The following is a 14008-nucleotide window of genomic DNA, read 5'->3' on the forward strand; positions in this document are numbered from 1 at the left end:
TCATAACACTTTATAGTTCACAGTTAAAAAAATACTCAACAAGCTTAAAGAGACAGGGAGAGGCCAGACACTGAAAAAAAAAAAAAAAGAAAAAAAAAAAAAACAAAAAAAAAAAAAACAAAATGAAAACCAGTAAAGAAACGGATTGTTTGAAAAGGAAGGCGGCAGCAGAGCAGTGTGGTCAGCTGCCAGCAGCTTTCACTCTGGCTCTGCTCAGCAGCTCGGCTAAAGTTCTCTTCCTCTTCTCAAGCCACCTGCTCCACCACTGCCCTGGACTCCATGTTATCTGCCCAAGAACTCCAATCCTGGCTGCAGTTATGTGAACACAAGACTTCCTTCAACTCACCCAACAGTATGTACCACTGACCTTGAACACCCATTAAGTATCTTAGTTTTCCAACCAAAATCAAAACACTCTAGTATAGCTGCCAGTTTTCAGACAGTGGGTCATTGGGAAGTGCAAGCTGGTCTCAAATGCATGATCCTGGGCCTCAGCTTTCCAGGTGCTGGATTTTACAATTGCTTCTAACCACATTCCAGCTTCTTCTTGTTTTTTTTTGAGACAGGGTTCCTCTGTAGCCTTGTCCATCCTGGAACTTGCTTTGTAGAGCAGGCTGGTCTTAAACTCACAGAGATCCACTTGTTTCCACCTCTTAGGTGCTAGGATTAAAAGGTGTGCACCACCATCAGGCCCAAAAGACACTCTTAACTGCCCCCAAATGTTCAATTCTTAGCTTAGTGATATAGAGAAATAAAAATCACAACAAACGAGGGCTGTGGCAGTTGAGGGCTTTGATGATATTCCTGATCTTTGCTTTAAGATTTATATCTGTTCTCACGGGAAGGCTTCGCCTATTTTCTAAGATTCGGTTATTCATTTCTTGGATGCGCATGAAGCTAGATGTTAACTGCTATAATTCTCGCTCCTTCTCCCCCCCCCCCCGCCCCCCACAGTCTCTGATAAAGTCATAAAATTGCCTTTAGTAGACAAATCATATTTTCTCATTTCAGGGATTTCTCTCAAGGAAAAGGTATAGTGCCAAAGAAAATTAATAGCCTTGTCTAAGATATATCTACTTTTTAATAGACAAAAGAATATATCATAGTTTACGTATGCAAGAAAAACAGCCCAACGCTTTGTGACAGACAGAACACAGCTACTTATCAGACAGCCACCAAGATGGGTCTGCTCTAAGACGGTGAGCACTGCGGTTCTTCCCCCGAACCTCGGACATCTTCGATGGAAACTTGGTTAAGCCCCATGGTGACTAGGGGATACTAGTGTGTCAGGGGATACTAGGGGATATGGTGTCAGTCACAGACCTGGTGTTTAAAATCTGTGACTTTATATCTTTGAACAGTAGAGTAAATCTGTTTGCTTCTTTTATTTGTGTGTGTATGTGGTGTATATGTGTGGTGGCAGTGCCCATGCGTATACCACACAAAGCTCACCACCTTGATGCCTAAGACAAGGTCTCACTGAATTAGAGGCTTAACCTTTCAGCTAGGCTAGGTGGTCATGAGTTGCTGGGATGCAGCCATGTCTGGCTTTCTAGATGCATCATGGTGGGATTTGAACTTAGGTCCTCATACTTGCACAGCAAGCACCTAACCCACTGAAGATGCTACCCAGCCATCCCCCTCCCCAGTATTTCCAACTATATATGAAAAATAGTAGACATCTCAGATTGTTCTTAAAAAGATTTTGTTTTCATTTTAGGTTTGTAAAATTGCAGTCAATGAATAAAACCAGACAAATTTACACTTGGTAAATGCTAACCCCACACTGGCATGTTCAGGTTTCCTAGTTGAGAAATTTATACTCACCTAAATGTAATTTTAGTTAACATGGCTTTCATAGTAATATAAAAACATATGGGTTAAAAATAAAAAAGTCAAGCTGAGGGCTGGAGCAATGGCTCAATGGTTAAGCTTACATTCTGCGCTTCCAAAGGTCGCAGTTCTCTTCCCAGCACCTACATCACAAGGCACATAACCATCTGCAACTCCAGCTCTAGGGGCATATGACACCCCTATTATCTGTGGGTATCTGCACTCATGTGCACACACACATACGTACAATTAAAAGTAGTAAAATAATTTTTTAAAGTTGTTGTGTTTTTAACGATAGGATCTTGTGTATCACAGGCCAGCCTTGAAGTTTTTATATAACTAAGGATGATCTTAAATTCCTGGTCCTCCTGCCTTCCAAGTGATGAGACTATAAGTGTGCATTATAACACCTAGCTAAATCATAATGAAATTTAGTCAAAAATCTTTTTTAATGTTCCTATTATGCAGATTACAGCTAGACCAGTTTAGCAAATATGCCAGAAAGTCACCACAGAACCAGGTCTGGTGATAATTTTAGCACTTGGAAGGTAGGTGTGGAAGGATTGGAAGGTAGGTGTGGAAGGATCGGAAGGTAGGTGTGGGAGGATCGGAAGGTAGGTGTGGGAGGATCGGAAGGTAGGTGTGGGAGGAGTAGAGTTTACGGTCATCATTTGCTACAAGGGACCCTATCTCAAAAATTAAAAAACCTATTTTTTTTTTCAAAATAGAACTAGCTTTAAAAATGGAGTCTGTTTTCAACATTATCCTATTCACACACACACACACACACACACACACACTAATAAAGTGTCTTAAGAAGGAGAAGGAGAGACGGCTCTTCCAGAGGACCTGGGTTTGTCAGCATCTGCCGTCCACTCACAACTCCTCACAGCTCCTGCTGCCACGGAGTCAACCTGCTCTTTCTGCTTCTCAAGCATCAGACTTGTGTGTGTTGCACCGACATACATTTGAGCAAAGCACCTATCCACATAAAGAAGCCTAATAACACAAAATACTCTAAATATATTGCTTTTTATAAACCAGTATTCTTAGGTCCTGGAGACGTCTCAGCAGTTAAAAACACTGGCTGCTCTTCCAGAGGTCCTGAGTTCAATTCCCAGCACCCACATGGTGGCTCACAACCATCTGTAACGGGATCTGACGCCCTCTGCTGGGATACAGGAATACATGTAGACCGAGTACTCATACACATGAATACACAAATAAATAATTTTTAAATAAATAAATTAGTATGCTTTTGTGAGATTAGCTTTTAAAAATAAGAGGTATTTTTTAAATTGAGTTAATATTTATTTAATTACTTTTGCTACTAATACCAGTCTAAAATAAAAAAAATTTGATTCTGTCATACCAAAAAAAAATTTCACATTTCTGTTCACAGTGGGGTTGGGGTGAGAAAGAGACCCGTGAGGTGAAAATATTTGCAGGAAGTTAAAGGGCAGTAAACAGGCCAGGGTTAGGTTTGCCAGGTCACAAAAGCTACTTCTTCTCTTATTACAATTGACATCTTCTGAAAGACTGTTTTACACAGATAGTAATACTCTATGAAAACCTTGTCTTTTTTTTTTCTCAAAACCCAGAATCCGGCTATATCTGGCTTAGGTTGGCTGGAGTAACGAGGTGTGTGCTCACCACATCTGACTAAGAGCTAAGAAGACAGGAACTTGTGAGAATTATAAAAATTTCTACTTGGTCACCATTTCATTGCACAATCTTGATGTAGTATTAGTACACAGTGGGAGTAACTGGCTTCCAAAACAACAGTTGTGGTTTTGCACAGATCTTGGTCAGGGCAGTGCATGTCTTTTAAGGTGGCAGCTCTGGCACGTCACAGGCCTGTTAGCTAAGGCTCACCATGCACGGCTCATCTTGGATCTCTTTCCCAGTAAGGTGGCCACACTCACCTCCATACTGTGCAGAGTTCCTGCTTAGACTGCCACATGCTTAAAGGATTGACAGTTTTTCTTTACAATGCAAAGTATATTCCAGAAGAATTTAAGTCCCTGAGCAGGGGGAAAGGCTACAATCTATATAAAATGCCTTCAAAGGTTACTGTTTTACAAATTGACTTGATCATAGGGCCCATCAGCACACGGGTCTACTTAGGAGCTTTCAGTACTGCTGAGTATCACAGAGGTTAGGGAGTGCCCTGCCGTGCATCTCTCCCTGCATCTTCCCACTGTTTCTATGTGCTGAGAGAGGGAAAGAGGGAGAGACAGAGACAGAAGAAGAATAAATGAAAGAAAGAAGGAAAGAAAGAAAGAAGTCTTTTGTTGTTTTCTATTTTAGAGCCATAATGTTCTATAAGGAGATGCAAATAGGACTAAATATATGAAGTAACTTTGAAACCAACAGAGGAGGGTTACACATTTTGTTCATCTGAACTGCTTAGGAAAAAGAAGTCAGCAAATCACTAAAGGTGGAGCTGGTTAGTGTTTCACTAGGGACACATGCTATGTGCAGACAAATGGCACTTATGATGTCCAGGGCCATGAGTGGAAGTCAGTGTTGAGAAATGGGACTTTCACCCTAACCGCTAACCTTCTCTTTATGAGTCTCCAAGTTTAAATGCACACCCACTTCCTTCCCACTTGCCAATCCTGGAAAATGGCATAGCGGAGGCAGTTCACAAAACAGAGGTATTTTAGGAAAGCATCACATGACTGCGTGGCACGTTCAGTACTCTCCTGCACCCCTTCTTTCTAGAGCTCTTCAGAAGACCTGAGTCTCAAACTCCCTACCTGACATTTGGGTGTATAACTCCACTTCCCTCAAGGAAAGATAGATGGAAATTTTATGCTTTCTCTCAACCTTCAAAAACTACAGCTCTTATTCTAAGCTCAGAGATAGAACTGACTCTTCAGAACACCAAGAAGACTGTCAACTGTTTCTCTTCCAAATAGTAAAATATAGTGTTCATTAAAAACAATAAAAGATTATAAACACTACCTAGTATCTTTAGAGTAAAACATGTAAAAACATATAGAACACTTCTCTTTTAGGTTCATACTAAAATATAAACACTTTGGATCAGACAGTTAGAAATTACTTAAGACTATATTCCTACCAAGCACCACAGTGAGTTTAAAGAAAACCAGCAAAGCATTGTTCCAGACACTTACAGTTAATGCAACAGCTAAAACCAGAACGGATCCCAAGCATAGACAATAGACATGGAACTGTAGCATATTTTACAAGGTGTTTCTGTGTTCATTTTACTTTATTGTAAAGCAAACTTTTACTTGTGAACCACCTAGTCAACACGTACATTACTGTAAACACCCTTTTACTTTCATTAACAAGCGGATCCTATGCTGAACAAGTAAGGCAGGCGTTGTGATTTCACTGTAGAGCAAGAGCACTGAAGTACAAGAATGCTAAACTGCCTGAACGAACAAATCCTGGTCTCTCTGCACAGGAGCATCGGTGGAAGGCATGTGGAAGTATTGTTATCATAGCGGTTTGTGAGGTTGTCGCCTCAAAAATGCACTGGCAATATTTCCTTAGGATGAGACTTTCGAGTGCTGAGCGAACAAGCAAATGTCTCCAGAGCTGTGGACTAGCGACATATAGCCTTAGCTTAGCAGAGATGAGCTGCAGACAGAGGTAAAAGCCTCCTGGGAACAGACAAAGCAGAGTAAACCCTCACTCACCAGCCTTTGCTAACGAAGCGTAGTTCTGCTCCTCATCCCAGGCTTCTGCTTTCTGACAGAATCGTACACCACACTCTTCCTCCTGCTCCTTCCCAGAAGCTGGAGCACACCGCACTCGTCTGGAGCAGGTCCCTCTTATGAGCATGCTCGGTATCTAACTTAAATGACTTGGTATCTCAGCATGCCATGACCTACTTCCAAACAAACTCAGAGAGCTGCACATTCAAAGACCATCAGCTGCAATCTACACACTCTGCCGTGCTAACAACAGGACTTTAACTCTGGTCTTGCTGCTCTGTTTAACCTGATGTGACAAGCAAGAACTACTTCTACACTTTTATTACAGCACACCCTTATGTTTCAATAATTTTAAAGATTTGTTTTGTTTTTAATTATATGTCTCTGTGGGGTCTGTGCACATGAATACTGGTGGCAGACAAGAGAGGCTTAGATCTCCCAGGAACTGAAACAACAGACACCTGTGGGCTGAACTGGGGCCTTTGCAAGCCTAGCAATGCTCTTATTGCCTGGTCCATCTCCAGCCCCAGGTGTCAATGCTCAACTATCAACACAATATGCCAAGATTCTGGGATAAAGCACAATTTAAGACATCCAAGATGTGGTCTCCAAACGTTAATACAAGCGCCAATAGATGGGGCAAGCAAACTAGACCCACTTGACCTCCCCGTCTGTCCTGAGGTGCTGCTGTTCACCACTGCAGCTCACTGTCCTTTCCAGTCCTACCACATGCAGCTTGGCTGGTTCTTTAGTGTTCTTTATAGAGGTGTTTCATTTCTCCTGTGTAAACAGTAGTGGCCTGAAGCACTGATATACTATTGTGACAATGTTTGCTATCCTCAAATTAAAGTTGATTTTTTTAACCTACAGATTGTATGATCAATTATAGATGTGTTACACAATAGGTATGACCTGATTATTGCTACGTGTAGAAAACAAGAATCTTTTAAACTCCCCCCACCTTGTGTGTGTGTGTGTGTGTGTTTGTCCTGGCTGACCTGGAACTCAGAGTTCTATTTTACTCACTGCTGAGATAAAAGGTGTGTGCCACAACTTCAGGCAAAAAAACATGTCCTACAAAAATGGTAGAAAGCCCAGAGTTTACACATACGTATTTGTATTATTTATAGGAACAGCCATGGACTTTGGGATGATGACGATTTATCCCTACTCCATTTCAACCCAGTCCGGTAAGCCCCAACCACACAGCTCTCTCACAGCCACGTCTCTTTTTCCCTCTGGGCAGACAAGTAAAACTAAGATGGATTTGTGGGAAGTAGCCATACACTTGACACAAACAAAGACAAGTCTCTAGTTGAACAAATGGCCACACATGCCAGTCAGTGTTTTGTTGTTGTTGTTGTTGTTGCTTTCCTTCTTCTTCACAGCCCTTCTTGGTCACAAAAAAATGAAACATTACCCAGTAATCTTCGCACCAAGAAGACAGAGGAAGATTGTGAGGTCAAGCCAAGTCTTAACTATATAGCAAATTCAAGGCCAGAAGAAATACATAAGAAAATACTGCCTTAAAATAAAAATCAATCAGTCAAATGGAGATCTGGCTCCGTGTTTAAGCAGATGCACTGCCCTTACAAAGGACCAGACTTCGTTCCTAGCACCCATATTGGGAGGCTCCCAAATTGCTTTTAACTCCGTTCACACGTCTTTGTGAGCGCCCACAGCCAATGCACATGGCAACATAGACACCTACACAAATAAAGGATTTGAAATAACCTCTAAAAATCAAGGGCTGAGGATGCAGCTTGGACAGAGAGCTCATTAGCTTCTGCAAGACCTTGGGCTGGGAGAGGACCACAGAGAAAGTATGTGGAACCACATTTAATTTCAACAGTTTCCTGGCAAGAACTATGTTAACTTCAAAGAAAACTACCAACAAAACATTTTCTTCAGCATTCTTACTGCCAAAAAGCCTTGGAGCTTTGGGTTTGTGGTTAGCTGAAGAACAGTCTACCTTTAAAGAAAAAGCCTAGGAAGAGAAAGAACAAAGGGTTAAAGCAGGTACCCAGAATCACACACAGACTCAAAGTGTAGAGCATTCTGAGGAGGGAAATCACTTGAGCTTTTATGAGCGTGTGGGGGAAGGGACAAGGGACAGCCAGGAGCGAGGCACTGAAACCCACATGGGGAATGAAGCAGCAACACTGGCTGCATGATCAAAGATGGCATCAACATTAGGGAGAAAAAAAGCTAATTATTATGAGGGGAAATCTGGAAGCAGACGGCAAGAGCTGGACTGTTTGAAACTACTACAGAGTAAATATGTCATGTCTAAAACAAGAAGCAAACACAGACACACGAGCGTGCATGCGCACGCTCTCTCTCTCTCTCTCTCTCTCCCTCTCTCAGGCACCACAGGCATAGTTCCCTTCTTTTTCATTTCACCCTTTACTTGTCTCCACACTACTTCATTTCCCTTCAGCATGATCTCACTCTTATATACATTTAGTTTAACTGTTCCAGTTACTAGAGGCTTTGCTTTAACCCTGTGTGGGACAGGACTACACTACGCAGGATTGCCCAGCAGGCTGTGAGGTGGTGACTGCTTGCTCAGTCTTTTCATAGTAGAATTACAGGTGTCAATTTGTGTTTGTGTTACTGTGTTAGTAATTTCTTTGTTATGCAATCATTCTTTAATTTTGGCTTACCCTTTCTATTAGCAAATTCTGAGATAAATATTCCCCAAATGTCCTCAATAAGAACGAGTTCTTTAAAAATTCAACAAAGACACCATTTATTTCTCTGAGAATCACATGTCCTATGAAGACTTAAATATATCTGTTTTCTATTCCGCACTTAACTAAGTGTGGGGATGGAAGGTCCAAGAATGGAAATGAATACATCAGCTTTTCATTGCTGTTTTCAAACAGGCCTTGCTCTGCTACCCAGGCTAGCCTACTGCTCACGATCCTCCTATCTCATTCTCCTGGGTTAGATGACAAGCATGCACCCCCATATCCAGCCTCCTTGAGTTTTGCCTGCAATTTGTTGTGCTCTGAGAGCAGTGTTAGGCTCCCAGTCAACCTGAGAAGACACAGAGCAAACAAACACATTTCCTTCCCTGGCTCTCCACTGCATGGCTCTCACTAAGACATTACTCCTCCACAGTACGTTTCAACTCACACTTGCTGCTCATGCCACAGTCTGCTACTGTTTACCACAGGAACTCCGCAGAGCCATCCAGGGTAGCTGAGGAATATCAGAAAACAAAAAGGTTTGCACACATGCTTACTCACTCCAAAGGTCTTTCTGTGTGCGGTACACACTGTGGAGAAACTCGTTAAAGTCTGAGGTTCTGAGAGAGATTAGAAAAACCACTCTCTAAGGAATTCATAAGAATTCAACATTGGGCACTGTGAAGTACTGTTAAATCACTGATGCCAATTTTCCCCTTTAAATAAGCCAAGACATTGAATTGAGTAGAATAATTTGACTCCCTGACTGCCAAACATTAGACCCTGACCCTAGTATGTCTGCTATCTTCAGTGAATGGCTATCACCCAGACAACCAAGTGAACTGTCATCATGCCACTATAAAAACTTCACAAGACCTTCAAGGAGCCTGCTTGCTGCTGAAGAAAAACTCCTATCCCAGCTATGCCTTTTCAATCAATTGTGCTGGACCTTTCAGCCACTAGAAGGTTTTATGAACTCTGGATGACCCCACAGCCTTTCCCACTCTATCTAAAAGCCTGGAACAATAAACAGACTCTAGTTTGGAGCCCAATGGCCGCAGATCCCAGTGGCATACACAGACCTGGAAGAGGTTATTCTACTGAAAAACCCAACCAGGCTGATCAGAAAGACTCCATTTAAGTGGTACTAGTTTCTCTGATTAACTTCTCTGTACTAGTTCCCAGACAGAGAGGGATAAGTAAACAGCTGAAATACAACACAGCTAGCGGATACAAAAGAAGTCAAGAATTTCAGGAGAAAACAAAGGTCCTCACGGGCACCATGCAAGCATACTCTTGTTGTCTAGGCCATGGGGCAGGGGTGGGCCAGAGTGAAGCAGGAAGGAGAACTTATAAAACACTTCTAAAATGGAGGAGGAAGAAGAAAGAAGAAGAAAAGAAAGAAGAAAAGGAAGAAGGGGAAGAAGGAGATGAATAAAGAGAGGAAGAGGAAAAAAGGAGAAAGGGGGAGGAAGAGAGGCTCCTGCAAGCATTTCAGAAGCATTTGCTATTTAACAGGGGAATGAGACTCTTACTCACGTTTAAAGTTTGGAAAGGAGAAAGACTGATGGCTGGAGGACAGAAATGAGGACAATGTGATCTGCAAGAAGTTTTAAAGTTGTGCCATAAGGAAAAGACGGAGAACAAAATCTGGGAGACTGTAAATGCAGGCAAAAGAATATGGTGCTCATGTGTGGAGTGTGGAGCACAGCAAAGGTCTGGCCTGGGATGACTGGGAGCAGCAAGGCTACTAAAGCAGACTTCAGGGGTTGAGAGACTGAGTGCAGAGCCGGACAACCACCTGATGATGTCTAATCAGGCCCGAAGGAGGAGGCTTCAGGTGTGCATACTGCTTTGGAGAGGAAAGCACTCATCCCTGAGAAGTCAGCTCAGAGAGGGCTGAGGGGCACCAAGTTCTGCCCAATGACTTAGTGATGAAGCACGTATTCAATCTTTACGGAGATTAACATTTATCCTTGTAATAGCTTCATGTGATAACTCTGTTAAAAATCTCAAAGATCAGAAAGGACAAGCATGGAGTAGTCTGCTCTGCTGTCACATGGGCAGACGGTGGCAGAGCTGAAGTGTATGTCATTCACTTTGATTCTAGCTTTCTGTGTTCTAAAATGCCAGGGCTTCTTTCCGTTAGACTGTTGCTCTGCCATTAATGCTCCTTTAACAAAGGCAACAATATGCAGGCCCAACCTTTATTACAGATTCCGGTACATAGTTTCATTGAATATTCATGCCACCCCTATATGACAGACTGTTACTACTCTAGCTGCCTCACAGATGCAGAGACAGCAGTCAGTGTCACACAGTGGACCCCAATTTCAGGCTCCAAACTGTGGTCTAACAGAGGCTTAAAAGGCAGCAAGCTCAGAACTGTTTTTAAAAGTTTTCAATAGGGATTGCAGAACGAGGCAGAGGGAGAAGAGCCAATAATCATGAAGGGAAGGACTCCTTTGGTGAGCAAGAAGTCATGTGAACAACTCTGCAGTATCTGTTTAGTTTGACAGCTCTAGCTTTCTTTCCATACAATCCACTTACAGTATGAGGTTTTATACCGTTTTCATCAACACAAAATATTCCTCAGTGCTTCACCTGCAGTCTGTCCCTCCTTCCATGTTTAGCCCGGCACCTACAGATCTGTGCTCTGCCCTTACACCTGCTTTCATGGGAAATCTCAAACAGAATCATGTGGTATGTGTCTATATATACCTTCTTCTAGTAAGTATTATGGGTTTGAGATTTATCCATATTGTACTACCAACTAGTGTTTTCTTTTGATTTCTAGGTAGCATTCTCTTGCACAGATACTGCCCATTTGCTGTCCTTCATAGCATCTGGGCAGGAGATGCACCCATGCTCATCTGAGGCTGAGGATTAATGAATGACACCACCCACAACCTAGCATACATCTCTGTGCAAATGTAGCCCAGGCCTGAATATATGGATAGAGGTGGCATTGCACAATCAAGCTTGTGAGTAACTTTTTTCAGAACTGCCAACTTCTTTCCAAGTGGTTATATTGCTGTCTATTTCTGTCACCATTGTAAGAGTATTCCCAGTTATCCACAGCACTGAACAACTTGTCATTGGGTTTGGGGGTTTTTACTTTGCATTTCCCTGAAGTCTAATGACACTGAATATTTTTCTTGTGTTTATTAGTTTAGCTATGTGTGCAAGTGTTTTTGTTTTTTTTTTTTTTTTTTTTTTTTTGTGATTACATTTGACATCTCAGCCTACTTAAAGGTTGTCTTATGAGTTCTGAGCATTCTTACAGTTGTGAGTCAACTCCTAGGTAGAGAGGTAACTACACTCCCAGTCAGCAGCTTGTTCTGTGCTCTCTCAAGTGTCTAATTACATAAAGCAAATGTCTGAAACTGGTAAAGTACAACATCCATTTCTCTTTCATGACTTTTAGCATATGATGTTGTTATTCTACAGACATATGGATTGCTGTCCTGACTGACATATGGCTTGCTAGTTATTACAGCATCATTGGTTAAAAAAAATTCTTCCTTTATCAGAAATAAATAATACGTGGCAAAAGATAAGAAAAATAAACCACGATGTAAATGGGTTTGGGTTGAAAGAGTGGCAAAGGCTAATGACATTAGGATTGGCAACTGTATTTCTCTCCCACTGGTGCAGTGATCTGCTCTGAATGGAGGGAGTGGAATGACACAGGAAGTCTGAGGGAGTGACCACACTCCCAGGCCTTTACTCGAAACCTAGGATTTCCATTAGGCTTTCCACTCCCAGGAAAAATGGGAGAAAAGGATAAAATGATTTTAATTTCAACTTGTTTACAGAGTTTGGGGCTATATGTACACAGACCTTAGTTACAAAGTACAGAAAAAGGTAAATAGTTTCTCCAGAACCACCTGGTCTTTGAATGCCCTTCTTCCAATGGTTCCTGTGGAGTCAGACTCACTGAGGTCTGCATTAGTATTTGACATCTAGAGGACCTTAGAGCACACATCTATCAAATTATAGTGAGTACTGAGCTAGTTGGAAGCCCTCAAGATCACACTGTCATTTATTGATGAGAAGTCTAAAGAAGTTTAATCAGTCAGGGAAGAGAACAATGTGGTCAGAGGACCCTGAACACGAGAAGGAAAACCACAAGTTAGAAGAGGGACCATGAGAACTAGAAATGGCTGCTATCATCACTGTTACCATTCCATTCTATACACAAACCAATCAAGAGTCCCAGTCCTTTGAGCCAATCAGTCTCAAAGCAATGACAGTATATTGCTGACAATGACACCTCTTTGTGCTTTATGGATTTCTCACTTAGGGCTTCAAAGGGCAGTAGAAAAAAAGGAAGTAATCTGATTTTTAAAAAATATGCATTTTTAATAACTATCAAAACCCAGAACTTTTCAACTATACATCACAACACTGATGAGCTAAGGAGATGGCTCAGTGGTGAAGAATGTGCCCTGCTCTTCCAAAGGAGCCAAGTCTGTCCCAGCACTCACACTGGATAGCTTACAACTGTCCAGAATGCCAACTCCTATGTATCACACCCTCTTCTGCCTTCTGTGGGCAGTGCACTCACATGTACACACACACACACACACACACACACACACACACACACATTAAATGGGAATAGAGAAGTGGCTCAGTGGTTAAGTTAGTCTCAGTTCCCACCATCTACATAGTGGTTCAAAATCACCTGTAACTCCAGTTCTAAGGGATCTGATTCTTTCTTCTGACCTCCTAAAGGACCGTTAAGCATGTACATGGTGCACAGACATGCACGCAGGCAAAACACTCATACAATAAAATGAATAAATTAATAAAAGAAAATGAGCCCCACAAGTTGTTAAATGGAAGGGAACAGTGACAATAAATTTACAGGAGTCTTTGGCAGAGGTATACAGTCTACATAATAAATTTGCTACTGACAAAAAAATTGCAAATTTTAAAATACATTTTCATATAAAAGAAGCTTAAATATACCATAGACTTTTATTGTAGCAATAAACCCTTAGCATCTACTTAGCATGTGGCAAGATAATGAATAGACCTAATTATATATTATTTTGGCATTTAAGTTGTCTGTTGCAACAGACAATGCTTATAATCCCCTTACATACTTTACTAAAAAAAAAAAAAAAAAAAAACGAAGGATATACAAGACGATCTTGCTTCTGAATAAAGGTACAAGAGAAAAATATTTTTTAAATATTGCATTATGTAAGTAAAAAGAAAAGCCAGGGTTGGGACAGGATTATTATTACTTTCTGCTAAGAGACATTATAATAACTACTTAATACCTCTCTCTCCAATCAGAAGTTGTATTTTTTTTCCTATTCTGCTAAGAATACTGTCAATGAGTTGACTTGAATATTACCTTAAGTAATGAAAAATCTGCCACTTTTATAAGTAATGTGTTTCCTTTGTTCATTCTCTGAATGTGCACTGAGTACAGTCTATTGCAAATGCTCTTGTTCACATGGCAGACACAACACTAAAGAGGGACTTCCAAGCTCACAGGGAGGATTCAGAGACTAGACCACAGAAAAGGTTATGCAGAGCTAGAACACACTATGTGACTGTGGGTGGAGAATCAGAAAAGGCCCTGAGGAACACTGCTTAAGCACGAAGAGACAAGTGACAAACAAGCGGAGGGTGGGGTTCAGACACCAAGCCTGGCATCTCAGAGAGAAGAAAGAAGGCCTATATCGCCAGGTACAATGGGGTGAGAGCAAGCTGGCAGGCAATGCAGTCTGAGATGTGGGGAAATCAGCTATTACTAGATTCTTAGGCTAA

The 14008-nt window shown here is 41.5% G+C and overlaps 1 protein-coding gene across 10 annotated transcripts in view; it reads right to left on the reverse strand.

Moving 5' to 3' along the window:
• The window catches only part of PLEKHA5 (pleckstrin homology domain containing A5), a 169094-nt gene that overhangs the window by 92653 nt on the left and 62433 nt on the right, over window positions 1-14008 (reverse strand). The window lies entirely within an intron of this gene.

The sequence above is a fragment of the Micromys minutus genome, assembly GCF_963924665.1.
Source record: "Micromys minutus genome assembly, chromosome: 3".
NCBI lineage: Eukaryota > Metazoa > Chordata > Mammalia > Rodentia > Muridae > Micromys > Micromys minutus.